Genomic DNA, 17,743 nt, shown 5'->3' with positions numbered 1-17,743 from the left:
CCATAGAGATGATTGGAGCCATTCTGGTCTCTGATCAGCTCTATGGTCAGCTGGCCCAATCACCGGCTGAATTCTCGGGTTCCCTGTTGGGACAGGAGAGCCAGAGAAAACCATAGAAGACGGTGGGGGGGGGGGGGGGACATTCCCTCCCACTGCTTGTAAAAGCAGTCTAGAGGCTAATTAGCTGCTAGGATTGCTTTTACATGAAAGCCGACCGCTGGCTGAAAAGAATGATACCGAGATGAAACCTGCAGGCATCATTCTAGTATAACCACTCAAAGTTCAGCAACATACCAGTACGTTGCTGGTCCTTGTTGGGCATATATTGTAATTTTTTTTTTCATGCAGCCTGTGGGCTGAACGAAAAAAAGAGATTGATCGGTGGGTATGCCCACCATTAGAATACTTCCCTTCATCCACCCACTTCTAATTATGTGCATACATGCACCATTTATATATGCCGAAGCATGGGGGCATCCGCCCCAAAAGTTAGGAGCAAATCGCTCCTCCGCCCCTGCTGCCCCCATGCTTCGGCATAGATGCTCTTTTTTTAACTGTGGTGGTGAAATCACCTCCGACAGCGCTGGAGTCACGGCTTTATGTATCGTGGGAGCAAATGCTGTTGCTGTCAAGATAAATAAATCCGCGCTGCAACTGAATGGCGTACCTGCTAAGCAAATGATGGTTAACAATAAAACAAAGTAACATTACAGTATAACAGTAAGACTTACCATACCTGCAAAGCAAATACAAAAAAAAACATAGTAAAAAATAAAACATTTTTTAATGCAACCTGTGCCTAAAATATATATATGCTGAAGCAAGGTAGGAGCAAATCGCTCCTCCGCCCCTGCTGCCCCCATGCTTCGGCATATATGCTGAAGTATGTAACTGTGGTGGTGAAATCACCTCTGACAGCGCTGGAGTCACGGCTTTATGTATCGTGGGAGCAAACGCTTGTTGCTGCCAAGATAAATAAATCCGCGCTGCAGCTGAATTGCGTACCTGAAAACCAAAAAAATGGTTAACAATAAAACACAGTAAACAGTAAAGTATAAAAAAATTGCATATCTGGAAAGCAAACATGATAAAACATAATAACAATAAAACATTGCAGAATAGAATACAGTAAAAAAGAGCAGAACAATAGAGAGAGAATAGAGAGAGAGAGAACAATAAAACGACAACTATTTTTGTTTTTTTTACTTTATATATTTTTTTGTGTTTTTTTTTACACTTTTTTTGTAACTGTAACTTTTGTAACTGGTACCAGGTTCGAGTCTCTCAAAATGCGATGGCATCTTGGGAGACCCTGTGAAAGTATGTCCTAGTCTGTGCAGTGCTGTACCCTACGCTAAAACTCAACTAGTGTATGGTAGCGTTCAAAACATTCACCAATGCAAAGACCAGGATTGTCAGGACAGGAGGGACAATAATAGCGTGTGTCACGCCTATATCCGCGCTTTCTGCAGACATGACATTTTCTTTGGGGGGCTCATTGGGTAGGGGTACGCAGGAGGACATAAGGAAAATGCCTCTCATGCAGCCGGCTTACTGCATTTGGATTGGGAAGGTGAGGTGGAGCACCGTCAGGAAACAGAATCGATCGATCGACGATCTCTTCCTGGAATTTAAGGAAGGATCCAGTCCGTCCTGAAGCTCTGTATAGCACATGAGCAATCAGCAAAGCCAATTGAAATAAGTATACAGACATTTTTTATACCAGCATCTGGCCTCACAGGCAACTAGGTATGGCGCCAACAACTGGTCATTGAGGTCCGCCCCTCCCATATTTTGGTTATATTCGTGGACAGAGAGGGGTTTCTCCACAACACCAGTCGCCATAGTAATTTGGACCGTCATGTCTGCATGAAGGGAGGTAAGAAGGAAAACATTCTTATTATCCCTCCACTTCATAGCGAGCAAATTATTACACTGCAAGCAGGCTCTCTCCCCCGGCCTAAGACGGGAATCTACAAACTGCTGGGGAAAGCCCCGGTGATTAGGTGGCACGGTGCCACATGCTCCAATCTGATGATCAAAAAGGTGACTAAAAAGTGGCACGCTCGTGTAATAATTGTCCACATATAAGTGGTACCCCTTTCCGAATAAGGGTGACAACAAATCCCACACAATCTTGGCAGCGCTTCCTTTGTAGTCAGGGCAGTTTGTCGGCTCTACGTGGCTAACTTTTCCCTCGTAAACCATAAAACTACATGTATAGCCTGTGGCCATGTCACAGAGCTTATACATCTTGACCCCATATCTGGCACGCTTGCTGGGAAGGTACTGTTTGAATAACAAGTGGCCAGAAAACTTAATCAGGGACTCATCAACGCAGACAACTTGATGGGGAGTAAACAAGTCTGCAAAACATTGGTTGAAGTGGTTTACGAGGGGCCGAATTTTGTAGAGCCGATCGTATCCAGGGTCTCCACGAGGACGACAGAGTTCATTGTTGTTGAAGTGCATGAACCGCAAAATCTGCTCGTATCGTGCCCTGGTCATGGAGGCAGAGAACACGAGCATATGGTGAATTGGGTCAGTGGACCAATATGACCGCAGCTCACTCTTTTTGCCCATGAGGAGGGAAAGGCCCAGAAAGATCTTAAATTCGGAAACCGTAATTGGTTTCCAATCTCTGGCAAGGGAGGACTGGGGAATAGTGGCGATGTGTTGACCAGCGTACAAATTGCTTTGGTTCACAATAGATCTATAGACATCTTCGGTGAAAAACAGCGAATAAAAATCAAGTGGCGTAAAATCAACTGTTTCCACATGAATGCCGGGTTGGCCAGTGAATGGGGGAAGTGCTGCAGAAGTGGTGGGTTCCCAATTAGAATTGGCGAATGCAGCAGGAAGGGCACTATGGGCACGACGGGCCTGTGTTCGTCTTCCTGGTGGCAGCGGTACACTACTTGTGCTTGCCACCTCGCCAGCTTGAACTGCACTTATGGGACTCGCCACGTCACCAAATGTTACTGCAGTGCTGGATTGACTACGACCAGGGTGTACTAGGCCGCTGGTGCTTGCCAGTTCACCAGAAGGAATAGCGGTGCTAGTACTGCTCTGCTCCATACGAGAGCCCTGCGGTTCTTGCACCTCAACAGCAGGAGAAGAAGTTCGGGGTCTGGTACGCCTAACCTTGGCAGTGACCACAACTCCGTCGTCAGAGCTATCTGTCATGGAGCCGCTGCTGTCTACAGGTTTGTATTCTGAGCCTGAATCTGACAGATGAGTGACTTCCTCTTCACTATCTGTCATGCTCAGAAACGTGTAGGCCTCTTCACTAGTGTACCTTTTGATTTGCCATTTTGGGCTCTAAATTTAGTGGTATACTAGTGAGACTCACAGGCAAAAAAGCTCCTGACTGTTAGCGACTGTATCAAAACGCTACCAAAAAACTGTTAGCAATCGCAGGGATCAGGCCTGACTCTGCGAACGCTGCAGTTTTGTGTTTAGTGTTTTGTAAGTGACAGTGGTCGATCGATACTGCACTTGGGTGGGCAGGGCTGGGCCGAGGGGCAAAACGCAGGTGCTAGCAGGTATCTGGGCTGATCCTGCTAAAACTGCATTTTTGGGGACCCTAAACTGCTGGGGACACTAGTATAGATCTGATCAGATCAGATATTGATCTGTTCAGATACTATACCACTAAGGGAGGTGTATGCTGCGTGCGTGGGTGTTAGCGGTACTGGCACTAACCTGACGCTGCCTGGGGCGACGCAGACCCTATCTGACCCTAAAACTTAACTTATATCACCGCCGGGCGATTAGGGTGTTAAACCTTTATTAGGTAAAAAACAAACTAACTAACCAGCGTCACCCGTAACAGTTATACGGTGATCACTGGTGAAAGGGTTAACTAGGGGGCAATCAGGGGGTTAAACCTTTATAACGCAGTATATGGGGGTCCCTGACATTATAAAAAGCTGACGGCGAACCTATATACTTACCTCCCTAACTATCGTCACCTGTGACACTAATACAGCGATCAGAAAAACGATCGCTTAGTGACACTGGCAACGGGGGGGGGGGTGATCACGGGGTTAAAACTTTATTAGGGGGTACCCTAAACCTAAAGGGGCCTAACACTAACTGCCCTACCACTTATAACTGTCACAAACTGACACCAATGCAATAATCAGAAAAAAAAACTGCTATTGGTGTCACTGTGACAGGGGGTTCAGGGGGGTGATCGGGGGGTGATGGTGGGTGAAAAGTGCGCCTGCGTGTTCTACTGGAAGTGTAGTGTTGGTACAAACTCACATTGATGTCTTCTCTACTCGGCGCCGGAATGAAAAGACCGGCTCGAGGAAATATGACATCACTTCCTCCGCTTCTGTTTACATTACAGAAGCCGAGGAAGCATTTCATTCACCAGGAGCGAACGTGAGGGGGTGGCTACGAATGAGTGGCCTCCCCCTCACCTCGGATCGCTCTTGACGAGAATCTGACCACCGCAGGCACCGGGGGGGTTCGGTCGGACCCCCCGCCCGCGGGCAGGCAGGGATGTACAGGTAAGCCCTTGCCATTGTGCCGACGTACATTGGCATGCGGCGGTCGGCAACTGGTTAAAAGCTTTATTCCCTTGACCACCCACACCATGGGATCCGAGAATGAGTAGAAGTGAGGCAATTTAGGGTTCCCCCACAGCGGAGTCTGTGGCGAGAAACCCAAATAACTCGGGCATGCTAACTCAACCGCCTCATCCCATGCCTTAATAGTAGCCTTCATGGATAGTGTGAGGGGTAGGTCTGATTTTGCACCTCTATGAATGGTCAAGGGAAGGGTCTCGTATGACCCTAAGTGAGCCGCTTCCACAACTGTAGCGGAATCCCCATCGTCAGATATCAACCATCTATGGGCAAACACCAGGTGACTGGCGAGATAATATTTCCTCCAGTCGGGTAGGGCCAACCCCCCCTGTCCCCAGGGTTCTTGAAGCACCTTGAGACCTATGCGTGGTGGTTTGGGGGCCCAGGGGAACGAACTAGTAATGCCATCCAACTGTTTGAAAAAGGACTTAGGGAACCACACTGAGGCGTGTTGCAAGAAGTACAAAATGACTGGAAGAATTTTCATTTTCAGTAAGTTTATTCTCCCTATAAGCGACAGTGGAAGCCTATGCAATGCCTGAGCCTTCTGCTTAAAGAAGGTCAATAGGGGCAACAGGTTAAGAGTCAAATAATCAGTACAGTCGGCCATAATCTTAACTCCTAAATATGTGATGGAGGAAATGGCGAGTAACCCTTGAGGCCTGGCTAGTAGCTCAGGACTTGAAATTTTGAGCCCTGATTAACCACTACTGTCCGAATTCGGTCTTTTAGCCAGTTTTCTATCTATTCACAAACTGATCTTTCCAAGCCTGTAGATTTTACCTTACACATTAGCCATGTGTGGGAAACTGTGTCAATCGCTTTTGCAAAATCTAAGTATATATTATCAACCAGCTCTGAACTAATAGTGGGGTTGTTTTTGTTGGTTTTGATATTGAAGAAACGTTTCACTGTCAAATTTTGTACAAATGTGTTTAGATCCACAAAAAGGATTGGGTTGCGTGGTGGGTGCAAAATGTAGACCTTTGTTTAGTAAAGCGATTTCTTCTTAAGTTAGAAGGTGGGAAGAGAGATTGAAGATTTTTATAGTTTGGCCATTTTCTCTTTGGGTTTTGTTTCTGATTCTTCTCCCCCCTCGTCTGCCTCTTCTAGTTTCTTTTGAGGACAGGTTGGGGGGTTAGGACTAAAAAAGACGATTTAGAGATGATAGTGGGTGGGTCGTTTGGACTTATGGTATGAGTTTCTCTCATCCTGAGATATGGTACCAAAGGAGTTTGGAAAAAAAAAAAAATTTGTGATCTTTGGTGTTTCATGTCTTTTATTACTCTTTGTGTGCCCTGTCTTCTTTACACTGTGTGTATATGTGTTCTCCCTTCCTATATATAAAGTTCCAAATGTTCTGCATTATTCACGCCCAATCCCCGCCCCCTCAGCTTCCCTGGTGTGTGTGATTACTGAAAGGGGGCGGCCCTGTGATCTGATTGGACTGCTCACCCTGTCAGCTCTATATACCACACCTAAGATGGCTGACGACTATGCCTGATGAAGGAGCACACATGCTCTGAACACGTGCACACCCTGGCTTCCCCCCACTGAGACAAGGAACTTTCTGAGTGACGGCTTCCTCCTGCGCCCTGTACGCTCTAGCCCGGGACACCGGAAACCACTGGCGCTGCCAAGCAAGACACCACAGCGCTGCCTGGATGTCCATCTGACATTTGCCATGATGTGCCTGCTTTTATCCGTTTTTGAGTGAGCGCATTACTACTTAATTAAATATGTTACAATATTGCTGTACTTATATTGGCGCTGCTTGTCTGTTTTTCTTGTATTCCCCCAGAGGTTCTTCTACTCTCCAGCGTGCTGCCTTCCCTCTGCCATCTATACTTCCTGTGGTAATCACCCAGGCTATGCACTGTCCTTAAAAACCCCGCACCTCTATAAGGAGTCATTCCTAACATCATTTTTATTTATTGACTCTCTGCTCCTCATTTGTCAGAACTTTGGACTATATGTTCAGGATCTGACTTTTTAACCATTCCCTCACCACCCCAGACAGCACAGCTTTGCCTGCTGGAAATACCTTAGCGCGACAATCATTGTGTGTTTTTCCATTGCACAGAGACTGGAGCAGCAGCAGGGACGGCCTGCAACACAGGTTGTACGGGAGCAGCCACAGTGGGAGATTCCAGGTGAGCCGTGTGACTCAGGAGCGTTTGTAACGCCATGGCAAACTGATCCATGTGATGATCCTGCTCACCCAATCTGGAAAAAATATTACCAACAAGTGGATTGACTGTATCTTCTGAATTCATGGCCTTCGCCTACTGTCAGAGACCATGAATCAGACTGAGACAGAAGTACAGTTAAATCTCACTTGTTTAATAATAATAAAAAAAGATAAACAGAGTAAACGTAGTCAAAACATAGCTGGAGTTCAGGATCTGGAACGGATAGTCAGACAAGCCAAAAAGTCAGGGAGCCAGAGATGAGCATAGTAGAACAGCAAGCAGGATCTGGAGCCAGAAGGAATGTCAGCCAAGCAAGTCTTTAACAGGAACACAGGAGAGCATCTAAAAGCATAGCTTTTGAAGCCTAGGGTTGCAGAGAGCCCAACTTCACTGAATCTATTACATAGTTACATAGTTAGTAAGGTTGAATAAAGACACCAGTCCATCCAGTTCAACCTGAGTAAGTGTGGGTGTGTGTCTACAATGATCCCTATTTATTTAAGGTACCCATCAATTTACGCAGCGCTTCACACATACATCGGCCCCTACCCTCAAGGAGCCCACAATCCAAGGTCCCCAACTCACATTCATATACTAGGGCTAATTTTTGGACAGAAGCCAATTAACCTACCAGCATGTCTTTGGAGTGTGGGAGGAAACCTGAGTACCCGGAGGAAACCCATGCAGGCACAGGAAGAACATGCAAACTCCAGGTAGGTAGTGTCATGGTTGGGATACGAACCGGCGACCCTGTTTACTGCTAGGCGAGAGTGCTACCCACTACACCACTGTGCCACCTGTGTACTAACACCTGTCAACATACGTACACATTTTTCTTTTTGTCAACCTTCCCTTGGTTTCATGGGATCCCAGTCTGGTCTTATCAGATCTTTTGGGTGCCCCCCTTAAACCGCTGTGTGAGGTAGCTTTCAAGATTTTGTCTCAGAGGATAACATTTCTTGTTGCCATCACCTCGGCGAGGAAAGTATCTGAATTGGCAGCCCGTTCTTGCAGGACGCCTATCCTGGCGCTTCCCATGCTTTGTCCATCAAAGTGATGTCTTCTTTCCATATCAAATTCTCAGGCCCCTATTTTGTCTGTCTTTTACCCATCTTCAGAGCAGTTATGATCTACTTGATCTACACTGCTGCATTTGCAAGTCAGATTAGATGTTTGGCATACCTCAAGGTGGATAATTCATTGTGAAGTGCTTTGAAGTCAAAGCATAAAAACTTAAATTTGATTCTTAGATTTATGGGAAGCTAGTAAAGGAAATAGCAGAGAGGTGCAGCAGAGGAGGGGGCGTGAATAAGAGATAGTCTTGAATAGGGCTGCAACTAACGATTATTTTCATAATCGATTAGTTAGCCGATTATTGTTTTGATTAATCGGTTAATAACCTTAAAAAAAAGTGCGGTGTATAATTTAGTTAATATGTAAAGTTTTAAAAAAAAGGCAATTTATTCTTAAATATCTCTATGCAATGGTAAATATAAATAACCAACTATATGGTTAGGGAGCAAAATATCTAATCCACTCTGAGAATAACAGACAGAAGAGATATACTGTATATACTATTAGAGGCAATATACTGTATATACTATTAGAGGAGATATATACTGTATCTACTATTAGAGGATATATACTTCATATACTATTAGAAGAGATATACTGTATATACTATTAAGAGAGATATACTGTATATACTATTAAAGGGTGAATCTGTTAAATATCATCAGACTCAGAGATCAATTTTTTTTATTTAAAAAAAAACAAACAATGTTCCTTCCTTCGAAAAACTGTCATTTTAAGAACGTTCGTTCGATTTTCTAATCGTTAGTGGGCTCAAATCGATGTTCATTTTCAACCACACAGTGACAGGAAAATTTGGAAATAGAAAACTTCTTGGTCAAGTTTAAAAACAGAATGTTAAAAACAAGTGAAAATTTCAAACAACATTCTTTTATTCAGTGAATGTACAAAGATTTTTGTCTGAATATTCTCGTCTGAAAATTGATCCATGTGGCCAGCATAAGGCTTGGTAGTCCCTGAGCCTTTCCAAATATGCAGCAGCTGAAAAAAGCATAGATGTGAACGTGTCCCATAGGAAACCATGTAAATGAACTGTAGTGTGTTTCTGCAAAAAGCACCAAAAAACACATAGATGTGAACCAGATCTAAGACGTTTAGTAACATAATGGGGTTAAAAAAACTAAAATTAGCCCTTTATAGTACAAAAAAAAAATCAGATAATCACTACTGTAAGGGGTTCAATTTTTTTGTTTACTGTAAAACTGTGAAAGTAATATTTACAGTAGCGATTATTTGCTCTTTTTGTACTATAAAGGGCTCATTTTAGTTTTTTTTAACCCCATTATGTTACTGGCCGATTAATCGATTATGAAAATAGTAATCGATTCATTTCATAATCGATTAGTTGTCGGTTAATCGATTAGTTGTTTCAGCCCTAGTCTTGAAGCCGTATTCATAATAAATTGTAAAGATAGAGGAATACCAGTTAAGAAAATACTGCAGTAGTAAAGGCAAAACATTACTAGAGTATGAACTAGTTTAGTAGTCTCTTAGTAGTGACACTAAACTTTATCCTACTACTTTAGTAGTGACACTAAACTTTATTCTTATTCTCCAAAATGTATACACATCTACCACTTAATGGCCCTGTAATACATTTTTCATTAAATTATTTCTTACTGTGTTTTTCTGCCTACTTGTAACATACTCTGTCAGCTCCCCTCACTTCCATTTGCTTGTTGGAACAAGCAGTGCACGTTAGTTGTGGGCATGTGCACTGCTCTATGCACACTACAAATCCCATAGTCCATGGCCCCTAGTCCATCTCAGGGGCGAGCAAGAGAGGGTTGTGATGTTCCTAAATACAGTGGGACCATGGAGAATTAAGCCATCCTCTAACAGGAAGTCAGAACACAGCAGCAAAAGAAAGGCATATGGAGGAGGCTGAGAGCAATAAAGGTATTTTTTGGGTTAAGAATATATACTTGAATAGAACTTTTTTTTCTAAACCAGAGTTTAGTGTTGAATGGATCCAACATGCTAAAAGAACATGGTGGAGATGCAGTGCAGTGCAACGTAGCTGATCAACATGACTATAATGTTACGGGCAGACAAAGCCTAATATATAAAGGTAATTGTGAAACAGTGACTGCTTGAATATAGCAAAGCAAAAATGCATATACTAACACAAATAGGATGAATAGTGACACAATACAAAAAAAAAATATATAATGCAAGAAAAAAACATGTGGGCTAGTGCCCCATTAGCAAAAACGTGCCAAATCCTGGTGAACTACAAGTGACAAATCCCTAGGGCAAACATGAATATTAGTTCTATCATCCAGTCCAAAAAACAAAAACTCGTGATGAGAAACACAAAACAATTCCAATCGTGAAGGGAAGGGGGATCTTCAGTGAGGACACCTCCGTGTTTGCAAGCCGCTTACCTTACAGCTGTAAGGTGTACAGCCTGTGTTGCAAATGACCCGCAGGTGTAGACGTTCCGTGTATAAGGTAGTGACAATGATGAACATGCTAAGCGAAATATAAAAAATAAAAAATATACAGCATGTAAAATAACTCTGCGATGACCACAGTGGAGGGGGGGCAAGACACACACGGGGGGAGGTTGCACTCACTTTCATAAAGTAAGTGTGGGCATCAATCCACGAGCGCCGAGCTCATATGCCTCCAGGAGTATCACCAATCTGGAATCTGTCCCCGTGCCTGGAAATTGGAATATGTCCCCGTGCCTCTCTCCTCAGTGTTCGTCAGGTAGAGTAGTGTTGTACAGTGTGAGGGGGGAAAGAGACGCACAAGGTATATTTATTTAATAAAACAAGTCCAATCAACTTACATTTAAAACAATGCTGCAGTGTGTAGTAACTACGAGCGCCGAGCTCGTCTCCTGTTGTTTGTCTGTGGCAGCGTCCCGTGGATTGGAGCACAATTACCTTTATATATTAGGCTTTGTCTGCCCGTAACATTATACTGTAGTCATGTTAATCAGCTACATTGCACTGCACTGCATCTCCACCATGTTCTTTTAGCATGTAGGATCCATTCATGCATTGGCCCGTTTCTGCTTTTTTAGTTCACTTTGCCACTTTAGTCATCTTTGTAGCTTCCCCCCACCCCCCCACTTCACAGCGCAACTACCATCTTCCCCCACTTTTGTCTCATTTGTCCTGCCTTGGATCAGTACTTAGGTGTTGCAGCAGTGTCCTTTTAGCGTAGGCCCCCCCGACAGCGCAGGAGTTTCCACTTTTACAGAGTTTAGTGTTACTTTAAGCAGTCTTGCAGTATAGCCATTTGTTCCATCCATTAGCAATTGCTGTTATTGATTTTAGTAGCATGAATAAGCAACTAAAAATTGCCAACATAGCTTAGGTTGAAGATATTTTGGGTTGTTTTGGTAAGAAACTCTAAAGAGGCTTCTAATACAACATACACAGTACATGAATAATGCTAAAAAATTTTGTTCTCTGTAATTATATACTGCACAGGCATACCCCACTTTTAAGTACACAATGGGGTTTATTTACTAAAGCTGAACAGTGCAAAATCAGGCTCACTTCTGCATAGAAACCAATGAGCTTCCAGGTTTTATTACCAAAGCTTAATTGAACAAGCTGGGGTTAGAAGCTCATTGGTTTCTATGCAGAAGTGAGCCTGATTTTGCACTGTTCAGCTTTAGTAAATAAACCCCATTGTGTACTTAAAAGTGGGGTATGCCTGTATTCAAAATATGTGTGACAATGTTTATTTAATACATGTAGTTAATTTACCTTCTTTTAGTTTTAAGCATACATATTGTAACAGGGGTTAGGATACTCAAAGAGCCCTTGCACACTGGGGCGGGGGGCGGCGTCGGCGGTAAAACGGCGCTATTATTAGCGCCGTTTTACCGTCGGTATGCGGCCGCTAGCGGGGCGGTTTTACCCCCCGCTAGCGGCCGAGAAAGGGTTAAATACCACCGCAAAGCGCCTCTGCAGAGGCGCTTTGCCGGCGGTATAGCCGCGCCGTCCCATTGATTTCAATGGGCAGGAGCGGTAAAGGAGCGGTATACACACCGCTCCTTCACTGCTCCGAAGATGCTGCTGGCAGGACTTTTTTTACCGTCCTGCCAGCGCATCGCTCCAGTGTGCAAGCCCTCGGGGCTTGCACACTGGAATGAAAGCAGCGGCACTTTCGGGGCGGTTTGCAGGCGCTATTATTAGCGCAATAGCGCCTGCAAACCGCCCCAGTGTGCAAGGGCTCTAAATATGCAAGCGGTACTCTTATATATTGACCTCCAGAAGATCTACCCCCCTTCATGACCAGGCTATTTTTTTGCTTTTTGGCACTGTGTTACTTTAACTGACAATTGCCTGGTCATGCAACGCTGTACACAAATTAAATTCATATAATTTTTTCCCCACAAATACTGTGTTCTATAAGAATATAAGTGTTCTATAAGACTCAGAGCCAATTGTTGGGTGCCGGCCGAGCATGCTCCGAACGCGCGCCCCACCCGCTAACCTTGGACCCAGAAGTGACATCGCTCCCGCATCAGAGTGTACACATATACACAAGCGCCGGGAGCCACCAGTGCCACCGGCTTCATCGGCTCTTCACTCATATCAGCATGGACCCCGGCTCCATGACCGCCTGTTATACAAAGCCCTTTTCATCTTTACATCTTGTGAGTTGCTCTTTTATATGTGCAATAAAGGTGTCTTGTTGCTACACTTAGATGGCACTGCTCTTCTCTCTCCATATCAGAGTATTACAAATTTGAAATCATGTGGCACTTCTGCAATGCACAAAGATTGTACTCCCGCAAAAAATGAAAATTGTGTGAATATGACTGCCGCAAACACTGATAAGCAAATCCATGGTTTTAGAGTGTATGAGAATAATGATGATGTTGCGCTGTCAACAATAAATAATATATGTAATAATAATATACAGTGAATGATGTGCATAAATAAATATATAAAAAGAAAGATGACTAGGGACGGACATGTACACACGCTACTGTGCATATGCGATCGCTGTCTGGATTTTAAGGAAGTTTTAAGGAGGTGTTTGGATTGTTTGGATTAAGACATGCTCTCAGCTTGAACTTTTGGTATCCTGTGTATATGCACTGCTGCTAATAAACTGCAAAGAGGAGACAATATTATACTATGTGGAGTCTTTTGTCTCTATATCTATATCAGGGATATGCAATTAGCGGACCTCCAGCTGTTGCAGAACTATGAGTCCCATGAGGCATAGCCACAAGCATGACACCCAGAGGCGGAGGCATGATGGGACTTGTAGTTTTGCAACAGCTGGAGGTCCGCTATTTGCATATCCCTGCTCTATATACTCTACTACTGCGGAGAGTCATCAGGACATTTTTTCTGTGGATCACAGATCCAACAAAGCACTTTGTGACCTCCCTGAATAAGGGGGGTCACTGGCTTTCTGGTAAGCCTTCATTTTATTTGTAGTGATGGGTATCATGCTGCCAAGCATTTGATCATCATTTTCATAATACCCCCTCTTCATGGGACTCCTTCTGATGAAAATCAGCTGCATATGAACTTTTTATTTTTATTTTTGTTTACACTTGTGATATTATATTGCACATATGTTATGATTTATTTCATTTCAAACTGTATCAATTATTGCACAATTGCATTTTATTATACCATTTTTGGATGTATGCGCATTACATGTGTTGTGTGATTCGCATGAATTGCACTTTTTGCCCTAGCGCTGCACTTTTATTGAAACAATAAATAATATATGTAGTAATATACAGTGAATGGTGTGCATAAATAAGTATATTATACATATGGAGCTAGTAATCCCCATGTAGGAACAATTATATATGTTCTAAAGGGCCACTGCTTTTAGATCTAAGCCAATTCACAGCCCTGTCTCTTTTTTCCTTTATTGTTTTGTTTACGTTAAGATTTATGAAACCAGCTTGTATCATTTTTTATGGAAGTGGCAACCTGCAAACAGTGTATTCTTTAGAGTCAGCTAACAATCATCCATAAGCCATATGGAAGTTGAGTGTTTAGTCGCTGTCCAATAACATGACCTGTATATTGTTTTTCCTTTACTTTTGATATTTCCTTTTCCCCCCCTCCGTTTTTCTCCACTCGCACATATCATGTGGGTGGAGATGCCTGATTGGCCCTTTCCTTGATTCGGTGATGTCCCCTTTTTCCTCCCCCCCCCCCCGGGCGGGATGCCGTCAGATTTGCCTTCCTGGCAGGGTAAGAGGGATGGCGCAAGGGCCCTGCGCCTCTTTGATGCGCCCACCAGGTGGCAGCACCTGATTTGGGCGCTCTCCTCCTCCCTGCCAGCGGCGTCCCGGATCCTTTCCGGATGCCGTGCTCACGCGCGCGCAATGGTATGCGCGTGCACATGACATCACGGCGCCTCGCAATTGCGGCGGAAACGACGGGGGACCCGGGAAGACTCTTCTTCCAGAACGCCGGGGGGATCACTCAGCGTGCGTCTATTGGTGCCATCCTCTTCTCCACCGGGGGAGTTACTCGGGGAATGCTGCCTACACCTGTGAGTACTGTGTAATCAATTATTATCCCCATAAATAAATCCGGGCAGCGGGGGAGGTTCAGTGTTATCCTCCATTCCCGCCTAACGCCCGCACGTTTCAATCCCAGACCTTCTGGTAAGATACCTTTGTTTTCTTTTCACTGTTTGTGTGATGTGTTTCACATCATACATACTTGTTCACTCCTACAATTTAATTTATTCATTTTTAAACACTTATGGCAATTTTTCTAAATAATCCTTTAGAGTCCTTGGCAATTTGATTTATCCATCACGTCTTCACCTCAAGGTAACCACTTCAGCCCACACTTTTTTAGCAAGGGATTTCTTTCACCTATTACTTCTTGGTTTTTTTGATTGCTGCGCACTCAGCTTTTGTCACTCACTCCTGTCACTACTTTAGGTCCCTCCACACCACCCTCACATTTTTTTCTTTCCCCTCACCCAGCTTGCTTTTTCTCCCTCTCTCAGCCCTTTCGGCTGATCTGTATCCTACACCTTTCACACACCGCACCCTAAATCACAATTTTGCCATGGGGGTTATTGTTTCTCCACTAACATTCTTTGGTTGTTGAACGGTCCACGCATGCCGGCAGTTGGCTTGTTAACCCAGTCTCCCATATTTCCCCCCCCTCTTCTGTCCCTTTCCTCACTTCCCCTCCCCTTCCCCGCTCTTTCCATACCCTTTTTTCCTCACGTGTCCAATCTCCCCCCCCCCTTTTTCCTTTTTGACACGCCGTGCTCCCTGCATAGGCATGGACGCATATAACTATTACGCACACTATTTTAGTTTGTGCAATCCGTCACTTCACCGCATTGGTATGATGTAATCAGATTCCGTTCTGGCTTCCATTAGTATTACTGTCATTTTACCACAGGTGCGGTATACTTGCTTCCCCCTCTCCTCCTCTCCAGTTGTTTGGGGGGTAGCGTGTGATCCCCTGTAAGGCAAGTCGCTTCGACACCTGCTCTAGGGGGGCTGGCCCACCGTCTGGGAAGCAGAGGTGCAAGGGGAGGAAATCATTTCATTATTCTATGGTCACTGGTAGCCACCGGAAACAACGTGACTGGTAACTATACAAAATATGAAAATGTTTATGTAGATATACAGACTTAATGGATTCTGTATCTTCTGTTTTGTTTGGTGCCCTTTCTTAAAAGGTTGTGATACATGTTTACATTTTTACAGCTGTTAGTCACCTGTCCTCTGAAGAAGACCCATCGGGGTCAAAACGCGTCAGTACCTTAATATTCATACTAATACATTTTGATCGTTGTTGCCTTGGATACACTGTATTGCACGATATACTGATTGTATTGTATTACTTGACTTTTAATGTCTGAAATCTCGAATATATTTTACAGCTTTTGTACTATTAATAAAAACTATATTTGATTATTCTACAACTCTCTTGTATTGTATATCACTGGCTGCATTAAAGCCCCATTTAGGGGGTTTCGTGTTTTTCTTAATGTAAGAGAACTGTCAGGATGCGCCCGGCACGCACACGTGCGAATGCGCGCATTCACGGGCATCGACAGATTTCCTTGCGCAGGAACACACATCTGACCACAATTGGCACCTGACAGCCTATTTAAGGGTTGCTCTGATTTCTGACAGGTGCTGCTTGATCTTCAGCTGTGTCCTGAGATTCTGAAACCCTGTTTGTTTGACTTGACTTCCTGTTGCTGAAACCCTGGCCTTCCTGACCCTGTTTCTGGACTCTGATTACTCTGATTACTGGTTCATGATCCTGGCTTCCTGTTTGACCTTGCTCCTGTTTATACCTTGGTACCTCGCTGCCCGCCCCTTACTGAACCCGGCTTACCTGATGACCTCGCTCCTGTCTCCTGTTTGGCTCCACGCTGTTTCCGAGTACCTGTGCTGGCCGTCCTCTCAGCTGTGCTGGTTCCAGCCCTTCACCAGAAACCCTGCCTGCACTTCCCAGTCTGCAACACTTCCGGCAAGTTCTGCACGAAGCATTCACAGGCACTTGTGTTCCTCCTGATCCTTGCCACCATCTGTTCCATCTCCAGTGGGGCTTGGATTGGAGATACAAGAGAGGCTGACCTCGTCATTTCAGACTCCTACCAGGTACGTGACAGTATCAAGCAGCCACAAATGGAGTCTGAAAGGGAGGCCTCTCCACCAGAGGACATTTACAGATCTATTTCTGTGCTATCCAATATTGTGCAGAAGTTACAAGAAAATCTGAGTCGCATGGAAGAGCGATTTCCCCACGATGAGAATGTCGCATTGGCCTGTGCTCCGCTTTTGGTCTCTGATTCATATACTCAAAAAGAGCCCGGCTTGTTCCATGAGGTTGCTTCCGCTCCTGAACCCAGGGTGCCTATACCTGAGTGATTCTCCGGAAATCGCAAGAAGTTTCGCACATTTCGGAATTCCTGCGAACTATATTTCTCTCTGTTACCCCGGACCTTCACGTCTGAAAACATCAAGGTGGGGTTTATCATTACGTTACTATTGGATGAACCACTTTCCTGGGCTCATCATCTCCGGGAACAACATGACCCTGTCCTGACAACTACGGATTCTTTCTTCTCAGCCATGGCTCAGCTTTATGCAGACCCCTTCTACCAGCAAACTGCCGAATTCATGCTTGGCAAAATACAGCAAGGTCCAAGGCCTGCTGAGGAATATGTAACTGACTTCCGTGTATGGAGTGCAGATACCCAATGGAATCATTTTGCACTTCGCCCCCAGTTTCGACTAGGACTGTCTGACACCTTAAAGGATGAGCTTGCCAGAGTGGGAGTTCCAGCATCCCTGGAAGACCTGATCGATCTAACCATTCAGATCGATCGGCAATTACGTGAAAGGCAATCCGAAAGGTCCAAAGGAACCCTTTCTGTGGCTTCAAGGTCTGACATTCCTGCATCCTCATCCGTTGCATCCCCCAGAAGGAGGGAACTGCATAAGACTCCTCATAGAAGTTTTCGAAGACCACCCCTTTCTCCTGATGAACGCCTTCATCGATTACAGGACAATCTGTGTCTCTATTGCGGGGAGGCGGGTCACTTTATACAGACTTGCCCGGCAAAGACCCGCAGGTCTTTCTTCCCTCAGCCTCACATGATGCATCTCTCAGGGAGGTACCAGTCTCATGTCTCTCTTTCCATTGTGCTCCAGTTTTCTGAAAAGACTGTTCCTGTACTTGCAATCATAGACTCTGGGGCCTGTAGTTGTTTTATGGACTCTGCATTTGCTTCTCTCCACCAGCTGCCTGTATGTGCCAAGAAGCAGGAATTCCATGTTCATCTGGCTGATGGTTCCGGCATTAAATCAGGCCCAGTTACCCAAGAGACTTTACCTATTTCCTGATGTACTTCTTCTGGCCACCA

The 17,743-nt window shown here is 44.5% G+C and overlaps 1 protein-coding gene across 4 annotated transcripts in view; it reads left to right on the top strand.

The window, feature by feature from the left end:
- NFIC (nuclear factor I C) overlaps positions 1-17,743 on the top strand; it is a 269,386-nt gene that overhangs the window by 115,926 nt on the left and 135,717 nt on the right. The window lies entirely within an intron of this gene.

The sequence above is a fragment of the Aquarana catesbeiana genome, linkage group LG01 (assembly GCF_042186555.1).
Source record: "Aquarana catesbeiana isolate 2022-GZ linkage group LG01, ASM4218655v1, whole genome shotgun sequence".
Taxonomy (NCBI): domain Eukaryota; kingdom Metazoa; phylum Chordata; class Amphibia; order Anura; family Ranidae; genus Aquarana; species Aquarana catesbeiana.
The sequence above is the reverse complement of the archived record's forward strand: the minus strand, read 5'-3'. Positions and strand labels throughout refer to the sequence as shown.